At 44.6% G+C, this 22,589-nt stretch overlaps 1 protein-coding gene across 5 annotated transcripts in view; it reads left to right on the top strand.

The window, feature by feature from the left end:
• Nucleotides 1–22,589, top strand: part of MEIS3 (Meis homeobox 3) — a 166,160-nt gene that overhangs the window by 26,423 nt on the left and 117,148 nt on the right. For 4 of the 5 annotated variants that reach the window (XM_083159860.1, XM_083159858.1, XM_083159863.1 and 1 more), the window contains exon 2: nt 13,826–13,954. The gene's annotated coding sequence lies outside the window, so the exon portion shown is untranslated. Of the gene's footprint in view, nt 1–13,825; nt 13,955–22,589 lie in introns of those variants that run through there. The other variant, XM_083159865.1, reaches the window with a different exon arrangement.

Genomic DNA, 22,589 nt, shown 5'->3' with positions numbered 1-22,589 from the left:
TGATTGGCTGAACCATTATCACCTTGCTCATAACGTTCTTTATGGGGATAGATAACACTTCTCCAAGCTTCATAAATTCACCCCTCAGTGAGCTATAAAGATCGGGGGGTGGGGGGGTGGGGGGGTCTAGGTCAACACCATACGGTGAAATATCAACATGTCTATGGTCAACGCATGGAAAGGTTGACACAGTTTTATTTGTTTTGTTTTTTAACATCCACATGGACTCTGATTGGGAATGGTAAAGTGTGTGCCGGGCTCGTTAGCAGCATAACGAAGCACCTGGGGTCCACCTGATCAGGTATCAACATTGACACCCCCCCCTCCCAAAAAAGTGTATAAACTAAATTCATGTCGACCTTTTCATGTATTGACTTTCTCTATTTCGACCTTTTGCTTGTGTCGAACTTTTGCCACTGTCGAACTGGTGCATGTTGACCTTTTTGGTATCGACTTTGTCGACCCACAAAACAGTTGCCTACTGTAAGACATGCCAATAGACAAAAGGCTATTTAAACCATACATCCCATCATTTATACATGTGAAATAAACACCCGAACATAAATGGCCCTAACGCTGGCTCCGGAGAGGTATCAGGGCGGCGCTGCACCCTGTGCTAGCCACGCCCCCCCCCCCCCGACCAAACGATGTCAAGCAATTAAGATGTAGCAGCGACACTAGGGGCAGGACACTGTTACAAGCACCCAGCTAGCCAGAAGCAAGGGCCACGGGGTACCACCCTTAGAGCCCTGCACTCAACACCTAGTTATGGCCCTGCCTGCCACTAGCCACCCAGAGACTCCCACTTTTGTTCAAAGCTCTGACACTTTGAGGTCTGTGAAATGGGATAGGTGGGAGGAAATGCTTATTTTGGAACTTCTGGTGGAGAACCAGAGTTGGATTTACCACATGGCAACCTATGTGCCCTCCTTGGGCCCAAGAGTTCCTAAGGTTCCCTATACAGATATCCAGGCCATCCAAAATGTTCCCAGAGGAGCGTTACACGACTACCGCGTTATGACATCACGTGCACCTGCCCACACTCTGAAAGTCCCTTTAATGTTCTTAATGTTTGGACACACAAAATGGTTTCATCCACTGTATGTGGGCAGTCAGGTTCCTGTAAATGTAACACAGGTATTAGGCTACTTCCAGAAGACCTAACGCCTGATTCAGATTTGTATGTAATGCCAATTTTCACGCAGCAGAGCCTTCATCAGTAGACTGTGCACGCAACATGGTACGCTATCCATGCCGCCTGGAATCAGCAGCAAATGTATAGTGCTGTGAATTGTTGGAGAGAGGAGAGCCCTAAACCAATATCTTGCCCCATGAGGTCTACATCCGCCTCTGTGGGGAACTGTAGGGGGATTCCTGGGGCTAGGGGGTCCATTGGTAACAAATCTCACAGATCCTGACTTCCGTTATGACTTGGCTGAATATGCTGTAATGCGTTCATTACTATAATGGTAATATCGCTGTGCTGTCCCAGTTAGAGTAGAAGGCCTTGGCCTCAGGCTGTAAAACTCTCTAGCCACATGTGGACGGTAGAGGAGACGTGTCCTGACGCTGACCCTCTGCTGACCGCTCTACAAGTGAACCCACTCGGTGCGTGGCTGGGTACAGTCTCTGTCACTGACCACGTTTGATCAACGGAGCACAAGTAACTTCAGCTAAGCGCTAAGCTGTTCCATGTGATGGCTTATTTCCCCCCATTTTATTTTAATTGGGGGACAAAGAGAGAAGGAGAGATCCAGAAGGCAAAATGTGTGCTGGCCAGAGGAAGACAATCCGATTACTTCCAACCGCGACTATGAGCTCATTAACCTCTGCGTTGCTGGAACTTCCATTGTGTATGAGTTTGGGATTAGCATCCGCCTGTAACGGCTACCCGAGCAGCAACAGATAGGATTCTGAATTCACAGAGCTGTCAGTGCATGCTGGGACGTGCTGAGCTACCTTCCACTCCCTGGTCTGATATTTTCAAAGATTGGAGAGCGATAAAGTGGAACAACCAACAAGCTTTAAAAAAACAAAAAACAGGTTTTAACATGACAATTAGTACTTTAAGTACTTTCGTTATCGCTCTTCAAGGGTTGATACACTTCACCCATAGGGGGATATGTACTAAGCCCTAAACTATGTACACACACACACAGTGCAATTTGGGCTATCGATTTTGACTATATAGCCAAAATCGATAGCAAATCGCACATTATTTGCCCGATACCGATGCACAGCTCCATGGCATTGGATTTAAAAGTATAAATATACTGTGCAGCCCCCCGCACACAACCACCCACATGTGCACCGTCACTCCCTCCCTCCCAGTCGATGCTGGGACCCAGCGGCCACTGGATCGCACCATCTGTACACACCATTCGAGATTGAAAGTGGAGAGCTATAAATTACCAGCCAATCAGCACCTATGTTACAAGAGAACTGCGATCTGTAGAGGGAGGACTTTTAGCAGTACCTAGAATCTCTCGTAATTCATCTCTGGGGGTGGAGCTTTTTAGCCATGCAGCCCTAACTCTATAGAACTCACTTCCCCGCACAGTTCAAGAGGCCAAAATCCTTCAAAAACGGGCCCAAGACTTTCATGTTTACTCAAGAGTTTCTGTAATGGTCCATGTTCTCTGTAGTCTATGTAAAGATTTTCTGTACTTCATTGTTCTTGTACTGTATTCCATTCATTCTATCTGTTAAGCGCCTTGCGTCCCATTGGAGAAAGAGCGCTATGTAAATAAAATTATTATGAGTTTGCAAAATGACAGTTAGGAGATGGTTGTTTTGTACTTTATCTCTCCATTTTGTCACTCCAATGCTTAGTATCTCTGCCCCGTAGTCAGCTGCTATTGTCGTTCTATTGCCATGTGTTGTTCATAGATGTGTGTATTACACTTACACTGTTACTTGTGTATTCCTTGTACAGCACAGTGGACACATATAAGGTTTAAAACAACGAAGAATAAAATAAAAATGAAAGCTTTATAATACAATTTATCGAAGACTCTGAAGCTCCATTTTATTCCCGTATTGCCCTTATACTCTCCAAACACTCCGGAATATCATGGCAGATATTGGACAATTAGACATAAACCATTCCTATCCGTTCCTGATCCTGTGGAGCTTCCATTGTAAATTCCTCACCACATATACATTTACCCATCAGGAGAACCAGATTAAGACCTCATGGGAGCTCATTTGTCTGGTCCTGGTGTGCTGGTGATGCCTGTGATCTATGGGATGTGCCTGATGCACATAGCTAAGAGTTCCATACAACTGAAAAGAAGAGTGGAAAGAGGACAACTTCGCCTGACCCCGGAAATGTTGGTCCTGAAGGATTCAGCGGCAAGGTTCACGTCCTACAGCAAGCGAGGGTCCATGGCTGAATGGATACTAAGAAGTTGATGCCAGCATGCTGTCTTTGGGAAGTCAATGACTACTATTAGGCCATGCACCCACTTTTCTGATGGTACAGCTCAGATAGACTGTGCCGCAGTTCAGTGTCCTGATGGAGTAACACGCTCATTCTTCTCGGGGTTCTCCACCTTAGTACAGTAGATGAAGCCTTCTCTTTTCAGACCCCATTCCATATCTACATCTGTCATCTCCATTGCGGTGGCAAGTTCATGGTCTTCCTTTGGTCTGAAAGAAACTGCAAACTTAACCTCAACATTATGTGTTGTCATGGGGCAATGCCATGAGATATGATTGTGCTGTCATGGCCCCACCCCACATTTGTCATGCCACAGCCCGATGCCTCACGCTTTGTGATGCCACACCCCCCCCTACAAGAGGCGGTAGCCAGAAAATCAGCAAGTATGTTCTGGACCTTCAGGAAAACCTTGGTCCAGATTTTTTATGTGGTCAGGACAATAGGAGGGAACCATGAAATGCCTGTTCTGCTTTACTACCTGGGATGTAGACCGACATTAAGACTGTGGATAGCAGTAAGTTGGTGCAGGCAGCTCGCCTGCATATGTGTCCTCCTTGCTTTTTTTTTACCCTAAGCAGCTGGTCCGCAACAAGTTTTTTTTACAGCGGCACCTGTACTGCTTAGATATCTTCCTATCACCACTGCTCCAGGGGCCGCAGGTTGGGCCTGCAGGGTTTAGAAGTGTTCCAGGTGCTCCTAATTCTTCTCTGGTGGTGCACATGTTGATGATAATCTCTTCTGCCCATCAGCTGTCTATGATAAATGTTCTGCTGAAGGCAAGCTCCATTAGACACGAAGCACAAACGTTGAGGTCACTTATTCTTGCAGCCTACAAAATGGTGGCCTGCACTGTCTGCAAGCAATGACTTCTGTCTGGAGACAGGGCCGTTTCTAGACAATTTGGCTCCCAGTGGTAGTGAAGGTGTAGCCTAAGCTCAGGGCCGCGTCCTTATATGGAAAAGGTTGTGGCCTAGCAGGGAAAAATTAGGCAGGTCACGGCAGACAGAGTCAATCATGGTGGAGCTGGAGGCGGAGCTGGAGGCGGATCCGGGCTGGCTTGGCTTCCTCCACTCTGTACTTCTCAGGACATGGAGGCGTGGCTAAAGAAGGGTGGTACCTGAGTCACGATTATGCACCCAATTAGGGAAATTCAAATGTTACCGACGATGGGCGTGCATATATCTTTTCAGCTCGCTTTGCGTGACAAAACTCGACCCTAATGGGCACAATAGCCATGATAAAAATAAACCTTTAAATATCACACCCCAGCCATAGCCCCACACCTCTATACCCCGGTGTCTGCACCTTGTACCGGTCAAAGCTGTTCAGTTGTTAAGAGGTTAACCTCCCTCATCAGTACATACAGGACGAGGGACGGGTCAATAATGATGCATGCGAGTGCACATTGCTAACGATAGAGTACACACTAGAAGATATAGTAAAAATTATTGCACAGAAAGCCCTTTCACAACAGCCCTTTCATATCAATCGTAACTGGCAATGCAACTCTATATGGTTTCTACATTAGAAGTGTACTAGTAGCGCCCCGGAGATACACTAGGTGTTGCCCACCCCCCTTCACCCCATGGGGATCCAGCAGTGCCACCCCTACATCTGCTTTGTATTTTGGCAGGCAGGAGTTGAGGGTGGCATCATCAGCTCCTCAAACTGGGTGTGGCATTTGGCTGTGACATCATAACAAAGCGCCATATATCCCCAGCACAGACATGTGATGCAGTAACAGATGGCATAAGTACTGGTGCCATAGGTAACAGGCAGCGGTGACTGACGTGTGTGCGCCCAGCATAAAACACTCTTCAAAATTAGACAAATGAGTAATAACCACAAACCCAAATACTATGGGATTGGGATCTTTTGGTCTACAGAATGTTGGTGGACAATCATTAGGTCGACACCGTTAGGTCGACATGGGACAAGGTCGACTTGGGTCTAGGACTAGGTTGACATGGGTTTAGGTCTACAGGTCAATAGGTCGACACAAGCATTAGGTCGACAGTGTCTAGGTTGACAGTCAAACGGTGGACATTGGGGTTTTCAGTTTTTTGACCCGAATATCGACACAGTCCACATGGACACAGTTTCCAGTGCACCGCATCCCCTTGCTTCGCTCGCAATGCTTCGGGCACGGTGCCTCGCTGCACTCGGCACACTATTTTATTCTCCCACCTCGCCCTAGTGGATGGTAGGGCATGAAATACCACCTGTCGGCACATGTCAGCTTAAAAACAGTGAAAAAACCCCATGTCGACCTTTTGACTGTCGACCTGGACACTGTCGACCTTATTACCTGTTTTGTTTTTGTTTTTTAAATTGAGTCATTTTTTGGCACTTGTGTACTTTTATGGCTCCCATCGCATGCCAAATGTAGTGGCATGCGATGCGATGCGATTTTTGCAGTTTTAAGCATTTTTTTTGAAAAATCGCATGCGATTTTTAACAGAAATGCATCCAAATGCATTGAAATTACTATCAAACATGTTCAATGGCCCCAAATGTCATTTTTGATGCTGTACCACCCCCACTATCAACGCGAACCCGAAGCGTGGCGAGCGGCGGCGGTACGCGTCCTACGACCTTTTCATACCCCCACTATCCACGTCGGCGTGGAGTTGAGAATAGAAAGTGTGGCGAGCGCAGCAAGCCCCACGAGGGGACGCGGACACCTGTGAAGCCCGCGAGGGGACGCGGATACCTGTGAAGGTATCCGTGTCCCCTCGCGGGGCGCGCTGCGCTCGCCACGCTTCGGGCTCGTTGGCTCGCTGCGCTCGCCACACTTTCTATTCTCAACTCCACGCCGACGTGGATAGTGGGGGTATGAAAAGGTCGTAGGACGCGTACCGCCGCCCCTCGCGGGCTCGCTGCGCTCGCCACGCTTCGGGTTTGCGTTGATAGTGGGGGTCGTACAGCCTCAAAAATGACATTTGGGGGCCATTGAACATGTTTGATACTAATTTCAATGCATTTGGATGCATTTCTGTTAAAAATCGCATGCGATCGCATGCGATGCGATTTTTTCCTATACGATGGACATCGTGGGAGTTGTGATTGTACACAAGTACCAATTTTTTTATTGATTTTTCAAAGAACAAAGCAAACACAATCAACAACCTAACAAAGAAAAATATATATACCGTATATACTCGAGTATAAGTCGACCCGAATATAACCCGAGACACCTAATTTTACAACAAAAAACTGGGAAAAAGTGGGACCCTCACTCGAGTATAAGCCGAGGGGGGCTTTTTCAGCATAAAAAATGTTCTGAAAAAGTAGGCTTATACTCGAGTATATATGGTATATAAGAATATCACAAGGAAAGTAATTATATCATTGCATTAACAATATCTAATTTATGAGGACAATATCAATTTTCCCTTTTAATTACTTTTTTTTTTAATCCTAATTATTACTTCATCTCTGTTTTATGTTTTGGTGACTTGTTTGCCAGTGATTAGACCTTATTGCCGTTTAGGTGTTGTGTGAAGGTGTATATCTGTATGATTACTTTCTATAATTACATTAAAACACTTGACCTATGAGCTTACATTCTGCACTGTGCATTGCGAGTGGCGTGTCCCTGCTTATCGCTTGTTTATGTATGTAACACACACCGGGGTCAGGACTGGCTGTATAGACCATGTGCCACACTGGGGAAGAAGGAAATTGGAGAAGAGGTCGGAGGCCCCCAATTCTCACTAAGCCCGGGCCACTGGCTCCCAGCTAAAGTACCTCTCTGAAGAGGTGAGTGCAATCTGATCTCCTCCAAGTTCCTAGCCTGTGTTTGAAACCAGCCTATTTATGGTCAAACTCTTTGTAACATTAGTACAATAAACCAATATGCTGTCTGCTTTATTATACTGAGATGCTGCAGCCGTGTGCAGTTATGCAATGCATCTGATTATCTGTGCTACTATGCCAATATGAAGTACAATATATACGCCGGTATATGTCTGTCTGTGGATGAGTGTGTGCATTCACAGAACTGTAATTAATAAAAAAGGCAATAATTACAATAATTACAATAAGAGAGAGCGAGGGCTGCCTAGGCATGAGGGAATATAAGAGTCTTAGCAGTTTGGGATGGTATGACAAAAGCTAGAAATCAGTGTCACTTACCCATGGAGGTGCAGTGTAGATGGGGTAGCCAATCAGGTGTAGAAGGGGTGGTAGCTTAGGTGGAGGTATATAAGAGGTAGTCAGGTGATCCATCTTCCTCTTGAGTCTGGATTTCCACCCTCCCTCCCTTGTGCTAATCTACCACCTGGCCTTTCGGCCTTCACACAAATTTGGCTCTCATATATTTAATCTTAATTGGCGGGAGGGCAATCCAGTTTGAAGTACAGGAGGTCACTGTGAGGTATTGCCACCCTCTGCCAGGGGCGGCAAGACAGTCACAGCGCAGGCTGGCTTTGAATTCAATGGGGGCGGTTCATCGCCCTGGTTACAAGTTGGGGCGTTTTAGTCGCCGCCATTGTTAACGTTTTATGACTGGCTGGTCTCCAAGCGCTCTCCAGGCCATCCCTTTTCAATAGGGTCATACCACAATAAATACCCTTGACCTTTTAAACTTATGCAGTGGTTGTCCGTGTCGTTATTTCAGGTCACGTGTCCGTGTGAGTTATTTCAGGTCATGTGTCCGTGTGATTTACTTCTAAGGGTAATCAAGGTTTAAGTTGAAAGAAAAGGTTCATCACAATAATGCAGTAGACGCCTTATTAAAAAGTTGCCATTTTCTAAAGCATATTTGTACATTGTCATCATGTCATTCACTTTTATGATACAGTACAGTATGCACTGTATATTATAATCAGGGTTGCCTACTTTTAAAGTCTCCTCTTCAGGAGAAGTCTGGAGAGGAGACTGTCAGCAGCACTAGGGGGGAGGGGCTGATGTAGATGCCATCAAGCCCCCCCCCCCCCCTTCCCCCAGTACCGCAAATCCCGTAATTCATGGGTCTTTGAGGAGGGGGCTAAATTACACGGTTTGCATCTTTAGCCCCGCCCCCTCACTCAAAATGCCATGAACCACAGTAATTTACTGCTGCGGCCAGGGAGATTTGGGGGTGCTGCCGGCATCTGGGAGGGTTGCCCACCTTTCTGGGAGCCTGATTATAATACTGGACAGTATTCTCAGAACGATGAGACATGTTAATGTATAGTGTTATTGGGGAAATGTCTGTAACATGTGCCAACATATTTATATGATATTATTGGGGGTGTGGTTTTAACTTGTGTCACTAGATTTATGTGATGTCATTGAGATATGACTGTAACTTGTGGTACTGTAGTTATGTGATGTCATTTTGGGGGCTTGGCTGACCTGGCGCTAAAGTTATATTTTTCCCCTTGTAAAGTGCAACGGAACTTGCTGCACTGTATAAGATCCTAGCGGTGTGACTGATATATGGTACTGTACTTCAGTGTATGATGTCATTGGGTGTGACTGATATATGACCCTAACTGTGTGGAGTTTGCATATTCTCCCTGTGCTTGCGTGGGTTTCCTCCGGGTACTCCGGTTTCTACCCATAATCCAAAAATATACTGGTAGGTCAATTGACTCCAAACAAATTAACCCTAGAATGCATGTGTGTGCCTGTACATGTGGTAGGGAATATAGATTGTAAGCTCCACTGGGGCAGGGTGAGGGTTCCAAAATTCTCTGTATAGTGCTGCAGAATATGTGTGCGCTATATAAATAACTGTTAATAAATATGATGTAATTGAAGGCCTGGCTGGTACTTGTATACATGATGTCATTGGAGGAGTGGCTATGAATTGTATGGCAGTATATTATTGGGGGCTTGGGTATGACTTCTGGTACATTTATATGATGTCATTGGAATTTTGACTGATACCATACTGTAACTTCAGATATGATGTCATTGGTGTGACTGTTATATGGGGCCTTATTCGAGTTCACTCTTTCTGACAAAATCCTTCTTAGATGGACAAAACCATGTGCACTGCAGGGGGGCAGATGTAACATGTGCAGATAGAAATAGATTTGGTGATTTTTTGGTGATTCTTTGCAGGGTAAATACTGGCTGCTTTATTTTAACACTGCAATATAGATCTCACGTTGAAGTAAAACCCCACCCAAATCTAATTAGATCTGCACAAGTTACATCTGCCCCCCTGCAGTGCACATGGTTTTGTCCATCTAAGAAGGATTTTGTCTGAAAGAGTGAACACGAATAAGGGCCCTAGTATATGATGTCATCAGGGCGTGGCTATAAATTGAACTATGTTTACATGATGTCATTGGGGGAGGGGCTAAGACTTGTGGTACTGCAGTTATATTGTCATTTGGTTCAGGCTGTGACTTGTACTTTTATTTGATGTCATTGTGAGTGTAATTGATATATGGTACTTCAGATATATGATGTAATTGGTGTGACTGATATTTGGCAATACAGTTATTTGATGACATTGGGAGAGTGGCTATTGCTTGTACTGAAGTTATATGATGTAATTGTAGGCGTGGCTCACCGTGGGTATGAGAGACTTGTTTCGTAGAGTATACAGATGTAGCCAGTATTTTGCGCCACACTGCGATATTTCCACTCAATGTGTTTCCTTGAGCCGCGGGAGTGAATTAGATGCCAGCCCATGGCCCATGGCAACTGGATTGTGCCAATCTACATGGGAGACAAACATGGCGATTGGAGCAGCAAAGATAATCTATTATCTTCTAGAAGGTGCAAAAAAAAAAGTAAGTTTATTCTGATTGGTTGCCCATAGCAACATTCTAACTTCAATAGAACTCCCATGTTCTAAACCCCACAGAGAACACATATGTGATATTGATGTTATATGTCACTGCGAAACATTACCTGTAGCTCTACATTCTAAAGGTGGGCATACATCAGAAAGATATTGTACCCAATCATACAATCTCAATCGACTGTAAGACTGGATTGTATGCAGATTGTGTGCACATCTTGTGTACACAATCATACAATCCATCATAAGATGGATTGTATGACTGATTGTATGATGGATTGTATGCAGATTGTGTGCACATCTTGTGTACACAATCATGCAGCAGATTGATTGTATGATGGATTGTGAGTAGATTGTGTGTCCAAAAACCACCAAGGACTGACGGGGATTTCAAGGGAAATTGTACACAATCATGAGCGCAATCGATCTTAAGATCGATCTTTCTGATGTATGGCCAGCTTAATGCTGGGTACACACCAAAACGATTTGGATTGGATGCAAATCGTATGCAAATCGGATCGTACGATTTGCATACGATCTGATCCTCTCTGTATTCAGATGAATGGATCTTTTACAGATCCTACCTGCAGCAGGTAGGATCGGTTTTGGATCCAATTCAGATCCAACCGAACGATTTTGACCAAATCTGCATCCAATCTGCATCCAATCAGTCTGAATTGGATCCAGATTGATGGGATTGTGCCAAAATCGTTTTGGTGTGTACCCAGCATTAGTATTCATTATTATTTTTTTTTTCAGTTTTGATAAAAAAATAATTTTTTTAAATTTAATTCTTCCAGTGTGTTTTCTTTTCCTCAGTTTCCTGGCAAACCTCCTGTAGTGTTTAGCTATATAAGACAACATTGCATGATATGTGTGTGTGTACACGTGAACATCGTGTATGTGGACAAGCACAACTGTACAAATAACGGACCCTCGCATGTGCGTGTATGTGTGAGACATACTTGTAGTCTCTAGTGATTCTGAGTATTAGAGGGGGGGTGCTAGTTTGAGAGGGTCTCTGAGGTTACCACATTAACCTTTGACCTGCGCAGACCTGGGTTCAAATCCCAGCTGAGCTCCCAAAGTCGAATGAGTTCGGTAATTATCAGCTCCATCCCCAGAGGGCTTTTATCTCCGGCAGAAATGCAGTCCTCAATTAGCCCTGTGGAGGAGAAGGGCCCCGTGTTAGAATAGCAGAGGGTGCTGCAGGACACTCGGGGGCTGTGTGTGTGTCTTTACACATTCCATTAAGTGCTGCTAGAGGGTGAGAAGTTCCAGGTGATGCCATGCCGCTGTAATTGATATGATTAGGATGTAAACACCACAGGAAAAGTGTTGGATTCACGGAATTACCCTCAAGTGGAGCCGGTGATCAAAGTCACCGCCATTTATGACCTCTTTATCATATTTACATCATTTTATGATGTTGCTTATATCCAAAAATATACCGGTAGGTTAATTGGCTCCAAGCAAAATTAACGCTAGAATGTCTGTGTGTGTGTGTGTATATGTGGTAGGGAATATAGATTGTAAGCTCCACTGAGGCAGGGACTGATGTGAATATTCAAATACTCTCTGTAAGGCGCTGCGGTATATGTGTGCGCTATATAAGAAACTGTTCATAAATAAATAAATATGCAAAATATGGATATAGATTTCTAGGATGCAACAGAGAAAGGATAGCCCGAAACTAATTGGTTGGTAAGGGCAACATCACCTCGTTTAAGTTTTAGAAGCTTTAGGCCGGGATTGATCAAAATAAAAGTGCAGTAAAAACCCTATTTTCGGGGTTTTTACTGCATTTTTGTATGTATCAAACGTCGACCGCCGCATTTTCACCACAGAGGGTGACGGTAGATTTTTCTGGCTTTACCCTATAGTAACCTTTGGACTTCTTTTTGCATATGACGACCCCCCGCTACCACACACCGCCCTCCCTCATCTGCTGTCCGGGCAGTCTCCTGGTGTGCTGCATGGACTCTGGGACCTCCTCGGAGCCCTGGAGTCACTGCAGCAGGAGGCTCCCGGGCATAGGAGGTGTGAGGGACCCGCAGGAACGCTCTTACCCGTGCACCCGGGGTGACACTCTCATCCTAAATCCCCCCCCCCCCCTTACTCTTCCTCCACAAAGAGCCACAAATCGCGGAATTTCCTGCAATGGAGGCGGGGCTTGGTGACAACAAGTTCCGTCCCCACCCCCAAAGTGTGGCTGTGAGGCTCCTCTCCAGGCTTCTCCCAGAGAGGACAAGTAACAAGTCTGCATCTGTGTTGTAAAAGAGATGGGGATAGAGGACAAGACATGGATAACTTAGGAGGTACTAGACCATAGTTAAGAAGACTAAAAACTTGGAGAATTGGGTTCTAGAAGGACAGTGTATTTAATGTATCCATCCTCAAGGTGGATAATATCATGTAGAAGATGGCCAGTCGGTAACAAATGACATGGGGCAGCGCAGTGGTAAGTTTGCCATCTCACCGCACTGAGGTCTTACGTTTTATTCCCATCAAGACCCTATCTGAGGAGTTTATATATCCTCCCCATGTTTGTGTGAGTTTCCTCCACGGACTTTGGATCCCTTCAACAATCCGAAAACATACTGGTAGGTCATCTGGCTTCTGACAAAAATGTGTGCGTGTGCGGGTGTACCTGTGGTAAGGAATATAGATTGTGAATTCCCAAATATTCTCCATACAGTTCTGCGCAATACGTGTGCGAGATATATATATATATATATATATATATATATATATATATATATATATATATATACAGTAGCTCCCGTGAGGGAAACAGCACTCACCAGACTTCATACATCAATGGTATAATGGAACAAGGTGTCCCAGGTTTAATGCTGGCCACACATCAGACCAACTTTCCTCCAACCATCCAACTAGATGCTTGGATGGAATAAAAATCTGGTACTGGATGGAAGCAAAGGACAATCAGAAATGTGCTCACAAACCCAGGAAAATGGACAAAAACATTCAATCAAATTGTTTAATTAAAACAGGTTAAATTACAGTACGGTGTCTGAACGACAGTTTTTGTCCTTTTCCAGATTCTGGTAGCAAATTTCTGAAGTAAATATTACATTTGCTCCCATCCAATGCCATATTTTTATTCCATCCAAGCAACTAGTTGGATGGTTGGAGGAAAGTTGGTCTGATGTGTGGCCAGCATAATAGTTCTTACTTGGAGCCTGCCGACTTTTCGGTCCAGCACGGACCATTATCAAGGCAGAGAGTATCCAACAGTGCATCAGCAGCAATTCAACAGCAAAAAGAGGGTACCCTCTTTTTGCTGTTGAATTGCTGCTGATGCACTGTTGGATACTCTCTGCCTTGATAATGGTCCGTGCTGGACCGAAACGTCGGCAGGCTCCAAGTAAGAACTATTAAACCTGGGACACCTTGTTCCATTATACCATTGATGTATGAAGTCTGGTGAGTGCTGTTTCCCTCACGGGAGCTACTGTATCTACATAGTACTGTCCCCCCTGGGACACTGCTATTTATACAGCACCCTAGCGGTTACGTTTTGTGTGGGTGAGAGTGCAGGTCTTGTACACTTATATATATATATATATATATATATATATATATATATATATAATTTTTAATAAACTCTCTTGCAGGACCATACTGTATGTCTGATTTTAAATCACAAGTTGAAGATGATGACGGCTTTGCAGTACAAGATGGAGTCCGGCAGTACAAGATGGAGCTTTGCGGAAACAAGATAGAGGAATCTGGTCAATACAAAGGTTAACAATATATTTCTTCATAGGATAAATATAAGACAAATATTAAGTAGAACATGGAGGGAATGAGCAGGACAAACTGAATGCCAACCAAACGGAGATTGGAATGACACAAGAAAATAGCATTGGGGTCCAGTAAGTGAACCTGGAGCCAGAATTTGTAGAATCGGGGAGAATAGGAAGAAGGGTGGATCTGCAGGTATCCCCAGTAAGATGCATTTCTTTACCAGCAGAGAGGGGGGCAGATAGGGAGGCTGAAAATTGCATCTCTAGCAGGACCTGTCAGAGGCCAGCGAAGAGTAATGAGTGCAGCGGTTCTCTTCATTAACATAAAGTCATTTACTTGATCAATGGTCCCCCAGCAGTAAACAACAATCTTTAATCCATAGACGAGCTGATTGGCTTTTGCCATCCCTGGGAGCTGAGAGCACAGCGATCCGCCTGACAATAAGGGAAGAAAAATGTTAGCTCCTGCCCCACAGCCGAGCACAGCCTGGAAAATTAAAAGGGGGGGAGGCTAGAGAGGGAGAGGAGGGGAGATGGATGATAGAGAGAGGAAGACGGGGGAGTGAGAGAAGCTGCATTTGGAGGAAGAGAGAAGGAGAGCAAAAAACAATATCTATAAAAAAGTTATATGATGTTCCTGGTGCATTGTAAGGCAATACGTTTCATGGGCCTCGTTACCGGAACGTTAGTCAAGACCCATTGCCATTATCTTATCACGGCTCTCTGCTGTGCGAACAGTTTTCCTAGTGGGCGAGCAGATCATCCAGCCCAGCATTGAGCTAAATTTACTAAGACGGGAGTTCTATTGAAGATGGGATGTTGCCCGTAGCAACCGATCAGATTCTACTTATTTATTTAGCATCTTCTAGAAGATAATAGATAGGATCTGATTGGTTGCCATGGGCAACATCCAATTTCCAATAGAACTCCCATTCTTTTTCATGCCGGGAAATAACATTGTCACATTTAAAAAAAAAAAAAAAAATAATGTTAATTGATGGTTGTACACTGGTTAGATTAATTGGCTTAATTAATGTAGTACATTTACCTAAATATTTTAAGATGCATCCTACACCAATGGATCCATGGCCCCCAACTATTCAGCTGTTTTGAGCAAAAGTTTTTCACGTTTTTCACATGGAGTGGGTGGAGACCTCTCTCCAGAAGGAAAGATTCAAATATGGGAAAGCTTTATTGATTCATTGTCATCAGATATTAAGACACAGATATTAAGACACAACAAAAGTTATGATTTATTAACTTGTACAATGAATGATTACTGTACTCATATACTTCTATGCATGTATGCAATTCCAAATTTTGTATTCAATCCTTAAATGAAAAAAAAATTGAAAAAAAAAAAGAATGAAAAGTGATGTTGTCCGTAGCAACATCAGATTTTGCCTATCATTTCTATATTGAGTTTTATAAAATAATGTACAGAATCTGAATGGTTGCTACGGGCAACATCACCTCTAGTGTTCCCGCTAGGCTGTTTTAGCGGGGCGCTGCGCCCTGCCCGATTTTTACAGGGCAAAATGCGCCCTGCCCTGCTAGCAGCACCCCGCTAAAACAGCGTGGTGCCTGCCCTGGTTGTGTGCACGGGGTAGCGCAGCGCCGCCTTAGACGGCGATTCCCAGCGCTTCCCCGGCAGCACAGTAACTTCGGCGGTGCCGGCCCCGCCTCCTTTGGTGACGGAGCCGGCCGGGCCCGCCCCTTTTCGCGACGTCGCGGCCCGGGCACGCCCCTTTTCGTGACGTCGCTGCCCGGGACCGCCCACAATTGTGCCGTCGGTGGGCCTGGTCTGCCCCCCTTGCGCTGCGGCGCCCTGCCCGCCCTCATTTCTAGAGGGAACACTAACCTCTTTTCATTTTTAGAAGCTTTAACCTTTTCAGGTCCAACGTCTATTAGGCTCAACAGCCCTAGCGCTAGCAGCAGATCCAGTAGCGAGCCACTTTATAATAGGAACATTAACATCGTTCGACATTCAATGTAGACAATTTTTGAATTAAAAAATTACAATTAATTTAAACCAGACTGTTTGAATTGCAAAAAAAAAAAAATTGGACTACAAAAGGTTAAAACACCCTAAGTGTGGTGTTCCACTGTATCCAGGATAGAAGTATGTGGTAATACCGCTGTAGAACGTCAAATGTTTTACTTGTGCTAAAGCTAGCTGAACAATTTGTTGGAAAAGCACCACACATGAACTTTACCACACATGAACCTCGATCCTGAGCAATAAAAGTCTAATTCAGTGTGCGCTCATCAGCCTGTTGTACATTTTGGGTTCTCTTGGTCAGTTTGCCCTGACCCACCAGTAACACGATCTAATTTGGCCTTTCACATGTGCCATATTCATACCTCCAAATATGATCCATTCCAGGAGGGACAAAATGCTCAGTTCCTAGACTTCCTTGCCAGTGGCAGTTACAGAGGTAGGGCTGAAGCACAGTCAAAAATCCAAGTAGAGGAACCTCACCAACTGCCAGTGAGTTCCAGACTGTGATGTTTGGCAGTGTTTGGGGTGGCATCTGGTGTGGCTCCCCTATTTAAATTTTGGACCTACGACTGCCACTGGCATGGAAGACCTGGAACAGAGCACCTAGTCCCTTCTGGAATGGGTCATGTTGGGAGATATGCATATTGACCACAGATCTATGCATTTTGTGGCATGTCCAATAACGTGTGGGCATAATAAGATTCTGGGAAATAAACAGAAGTGAAAAAATATTCTTGGGGGTAAATTTACTAAAACTTCTAAAAGTGAAGAGGTTATGTTACCCATAGCAACCAATCAGATTCTGTAATTTTCTATGCGAATAGAGAATAACAGACTGGGGAAAAATCTAAGATTGGAGTTCTATTTCACATTGGATGTTGCCCATAGCAACCAATCAGAATCTACTGGTCGCTATGGGCAACATCACATTTTTTAATAAAAAAAAAACTAAAGTAAATTTACCCCACGTGCCTTTACTTTTGGCCAAAGGTGAAAGGGGTCATCACGCCGCACCCTGGTGCCAGCAGCTATCTTCACTGGTGCAATGTTCTTCTTTGTGCAGCCTAGTTAAGGAGGGGAATCTGGGTTATCACTTTTATTTAATGGTGTTTGGCAGTACTGCGCCACCTTATATGTGAGAGCAGTTTAATGAACGCTATGTTATGCAGGTGGCAGGTGCGACAGTAGGAGATAGAGGAGAGTGGATATAAACAGCCTTAGAAGCACAAAAAGTGATTAGGAGGGAGGCAGGATGGTGAAAAATGAATGTTGGTAGCAGAGTAATTTGCCAGCTATCCGAGGTGATAGATGGCATAGTCGGGTAATCAATGCTCGGAGTGCGTGCCGAGGGGAAATGGAGCAATATGTGGAGTACAGCTTTCTCCGGAGGCGGAGGGAGAGCAGTCGGGGGAATGGAGGGAAAGAAAAATGTTTTCTCCGTTGACCAGCCTTGTGCCTGCGCTGGCTGACAAGGGATTTCAATTATCGGACTGTTCCCAGCAAACCCTCATAGCTCAAAGCAACAGAGTCGGGGAGAAGATGGATGAGCAAGACGGGCACTTCAATCTGCTGCATGAGACGTGTAAATCCTCTGTCTGTAATTCAAAGCAGCCACTTCCCTGCTGGAGACCTCTGTACTGTGAATACAGCGGCGTACACCCAAAGGCTCCTGTTATTGTATATACTGCCGACCTTCCACCATGACCTCTTCTACCGGGTTCTACAAGCTCTGCTCCCGAGCACCTCACTGCATTTTATCATTGCCGTTACCCGGGCCATGGGCTGAATGAAATAATGTTTTAGAAAACACCCATCACATCAATTCATGTGTAAGGTTGTGAGGAAATTGTACATGAATATATATATATATATATATATATATACACAGTATGTAATATATAGCTGTAGATAATTTCATGTACGGTACCCTTATATCTCTACTTCAGTATCTCCATATTTCTATTGTTCTTCCTGTTACGTCTTTATAGCACCTCTCTCTGACTCATTTTTCTATATATCCTTGTACTATAGATCTTAAGCTCCATTGGTGCAGGGGCTGATGTTCATGGCCAAATATTCTCTGTGACGCGCTACTACAGAGTGGTCCCCTCATGTAAAACATTTCCTTATATTATTGACTGTAATATCTTTGTTTGTAATTCTCATTGCTACTCTACAGAACATCACTGATCTCTTCTCTTATTGCTGCATGTAACTTTTCCCGTTATTACCTATAACCAGTGGCGGATCCAGAGGTGGGGTTGCAGCGCAGTTCAACATTCAAATAGGACAGCCACGCCAACTGCTAGTCAGTCGGTTTGGAATGGCAGTTGGTGTGTCTCTCCTATTTGAATTACTGTACTGCGGCCCCTCTCCCTCTGGAGCCTCCCCTGCCTTATATATAGATATAACGTTGTTCTTTATATAAGTCCCCCCACTTACTTTAGGCATACTCTCCACCGAATCCTTCCAGTGAATTGATAAGGATGGTTTTATCCAAAGCAACCGCAATAATAAAATAAGTGTGATGTTCCGGAGCACAGAATTTAATATTCGTTAAATGAGGTAATGTTGGAGAACCTGTGACTCTGTACATTACCCATCTTGTGCACTTCCAATAAGTCCTACCTGTAACTTCCATGCTAGAACTCCTGGTTCTCCCTATATCTCCCCCCATTACACACTAGAACTCCTGGTTCTCCCTATATCTCCCCCCATTACACACTAGAACTCCTGGTACTCCCTATATCTCCTCCCGTTACACGCTAGAGCTCCTGGTACTCCCTATATCTCCTCCCGTTACACGCTAGAACTCCTTCTCTTACGTCATATTGGGGTTCCTACCAGCTGGTGTTTATTACATGTTTATAACCCATAGCTGCCTACCCTCCTGCATTCTGCAGGAGACTCTCTGAAATAGCAGCAATCTCCCTCTCTCCCTCATTAGTCTAGCAATCTCCCTCATGTCACCAAGCCCACATTACACTGTTACATATTGGGGAAAATGAGGAATGAGAGAAAGAAAGTTTTACATTAATTCATCAGCGCCATTTCCCAGCACTTTACCAAGTATAGTGTCTCTTACTAACTGCTTTGGGGCTCATCTACATTTGGCTATAAGTCATTTTAAAAGATTCCTCTCAGATGTAGCAGTACACACCCACGCGTCTAGGTGCCACGTTCAAAATCTTTTCTCACAATCACATATATGGAACTAGAACCCCCCATCATAGACTTCAGGAAGAACCCCCCTACGCTCCCCCCCACTAACATTTGAGGGGAGTGCAGTAGTGGTAGTGCAATCCTTCAGATTCCTAGGCTCCACGATTGCCAAAGACCTGAAGTGGAGTGTCAACATAGACGCCATTGTGGGAAAAGCCCAGCAGAGGCTGTTCTTCCTACGCCAACTCCCGCAGGAACTCCTGGTGCTCTTCCACTCAGCTATTATCCAATCCCTGATCAGTACCTCCATTAAAGTTTGGTATGGCTTGGCCTCAGCTCACGACAGGAAGAGATTACAACGAATTGTAAAAGCAGCGGAAAAAATCATCGATTCAAATCTCCCTGCGATTAAGGACATATACAGGTCTAGGGTTATGAAGCGAGCAGGAAGGATTATAAGGGACCACTCCCACCCAGCTCATGACTTGTTCACAGGAACAGTTTTTTCCCCAAGCAATTTCCCTAATAAACTCAATGGACGGTCATCCCACCCTATCTGCAACTAAAAATTGACACATGTACCTAGCAACCAGAATGTCCTCCCCCCACACGTTTATCGGTCCTGATTGGTATTAGTCTGTTATGTATGTACACTGTATGCGAGCAGCGGTTATCAGAAACAAATTCCTTGTGTGCACTGATGTACTTGGCAATAAAGTGATTCTCATTCTTTGGGTGGAGCATGACACGCCCCCTCAATGGGGCGCGGTGCAAAATTCTACTACCAACTATAATCTCCCTGAAACTAGTTTTCAAAAGTAGGCAAGTATGTTATAACCGGCATTTTCATAATGAATGCAAATGTGACTGATGGTAGAAAGCCTGGTTCCTTGTGTCCTCACCCACTTCCCAGGTTCCATAATGCATCATGTTATATTATTCTTGTTTTGTAAATGCATTGGGTCTGCAGTGGTCTCCAAAGGACTACTACACCAACGGCCGTGGCCTAAGTCTACCAATAACTACTCCTCTTACTCCATCTGTCTCTTTCTATAATTATTTCTGTTCCTCTCTATAACGCTTCCTGTATTCTCCATATATCTGCCTGTTACTCTCTATAACGCTTCCTTTTGTTCCCTATATATCTTGTTGTTACTCCCTATAACTCTTCAGGTATTGCCTATATTTTCCTGTTACTCTTTCTATCATTACCGGTATACCCTATAGCTTCCTGTTACTTATTTTTATCACTTCCTGTATTCCATATATCTGCCTGTTACTCTCTATAACGCTTCCTTTTGTTCCCTATATATCTTGTTGTTACTCCCTATAACTCTTCAGGTATTCCCTATATTTTCCTGTTACTCTTTCTATCATTACCGGTATACCCTATAGCTTCCTGTTACTTATCTTTATCACTTCCTGTATTCCATATATCTGCCTGTTACTCTCTATAACTCTTCCTGTTTAATCTATGGGCCGCATTTATCAAGCAATATTTGTGGGTAAATCCCCGAAAACTCTCATTTTCGGCGGTTCACCGTAAATATTTAGTATCCCCCAAATGTATTAAAGGGGGACCGCAGCAGCGATCCCCCCCTGCAGCGCCACCGGCCGCATCCCCCATAGGTTTCTATGGGGGATGCGAAGATGTATCAACATCGGGCAGCCCGGCATCGCACCCCTGGGCTATCGCCATTGTAATGTGGCGATAGCCCATTGTAGCCTATGGCTACACTTTGCACTGCCCGAGCAGGGCAGTGCGGTAAGAGGGTCGGCGGGGGTTAGCGCATAACCGCACCTGCGCCCTCAACCTTGATAAATTCAGGTGATATAATAGCATTTTACAATGCGATCCTGGGCGGTAATATTCTGCCCAGATCGCATTGTAAATGCGATCATGATAAATGGGCCCCTATATCTCTTCATGTTACTCTCTATAATACTGCCTGTAGTACAGTATATAGTTCTTCTGGTTACTCAATATCTCTCTCCCTGAATTTCCTACATCTTCCTGTTACTCTATAATTCACCTGTATTCCTGGAGCCAAATGTAATAGGGTGAGACTTTCAGAAAGTGAGAGATTTTGGCTGAGTATTTCCCATTTTTTTTAAAGCAGCAATCATTTACACAGAAAACAGGTTGATTTTGCCATGTAATTGATTGCTGCTTTAAAAAAAAATGGGAATATTCTCCCAAAATCTCTCAATTTCTGAAACTTTCACTCTGTTACTCTAAACTATTTCCAGTATTCCCTAGATCTTCCAGTTAGTTAATAAGTAAGTTTCATTTATCTAGCGCACTTTCTCCAACAGGACTCAATGCACTTTACAGACATTAAAAACAATGCACACACAGTAATAGAGAGGATGTAGGCAGTACAGTAAAAGAAAAGTCGCAGACAGAAGACCCTTGAGCACACGGTAAGCATAATGCAGGATTGATGCAGCATTTTAGATAATAACTTCCAGTACTTGTGTATTATCACGGCGCCCATCACATCGCATACCACTAATTAAGGTATGTGATGGGACCGATTTGAGGCTTTTCCCGGGATGAGTGTACAATTTTAATATTGCGTCGCATCGCATGCCATTATAATGGCACGCGATGCGATGCAATTTCAATGCTAAATGCCCAGCCAGACCCGATTTTTAATTGTATCCCCACCCTGATGGGTAATAAGTATGTTAAATGCCCCCCCCCCCCCCCCCCATTGTTAACGCCACCCCACTATCAACGCCAACCCGAAGCTTGGCGAGCGCAGCGAGGGGCAGCGGTACTCGTCCTCCGACCTTTTCATACCCCCACTATCCACGTTGGCGTGGAGTTGATTTTATATAGTGTGGCGAGCACAGCGAGCCACCGAGCCCGAATCGTGGCGAGCGGACGTGCATAACTGCACAAGTATTACGCGTCCCCTCGCGGGGCTCGCTGCGCTTGCCTTGCTTCGGGCTCGGTGGCTCGCTGCGCTCGCCACACTATATAATATCAACTACACGCCGACGTGGATAGTGGAGGTATGAAAAGGTCGGAGGACACGTACCGCTACCCCTCGCGGGCTCGCTGCGCTCGACACGCTTCGGGTTGGCGTTGATAGTGGGGTGGCGTTAACAATGGGGGGCCATTTCACATAGTCATTACCCATCAGGGTGGGTGTACAATCTAAAATCGGGTCTGGGGGGCATTTAACATAGGAATTTTTCATGTGGGTGCATGTGTGACTTAAAATCGGTCGCATCGCATGCGATACGACCGATTTTTGGTTGTACAATGACCTGCGGTGGAAATCGGGGGGCGCCGTGATAATACACAAGTATCTAACTTCCATTGGTTGTATACTCCACCCTGATAAGGTACCAGGTACGCCAGCCATTTTAGGCACTCTGCGTAGGATTACCCTGGTTAGAGTAGATTACCCCTAAAAGAAATGACCCAAAATGGGTGATTTCAGTGTATACTCAGGT

The sequence above is a fragment of the Crinia signifera genome, chromosome 9, assembly GCF_055691185.1.
Source record: "Crinia signifera chromosome 9, ASM5569118v1, whole genome shotgun sequence".
NCBI classification, from domain to species: Eukaryota; Metazoa; Chordata; class Amphibia; order Anura; family Myobatrachidae; genus Crinia; species Crinia signifera.
Note: the sequence above shows the minus strand (reverse complement) of the source record. Positions and strands in the feature narration are given on the sequence as shown.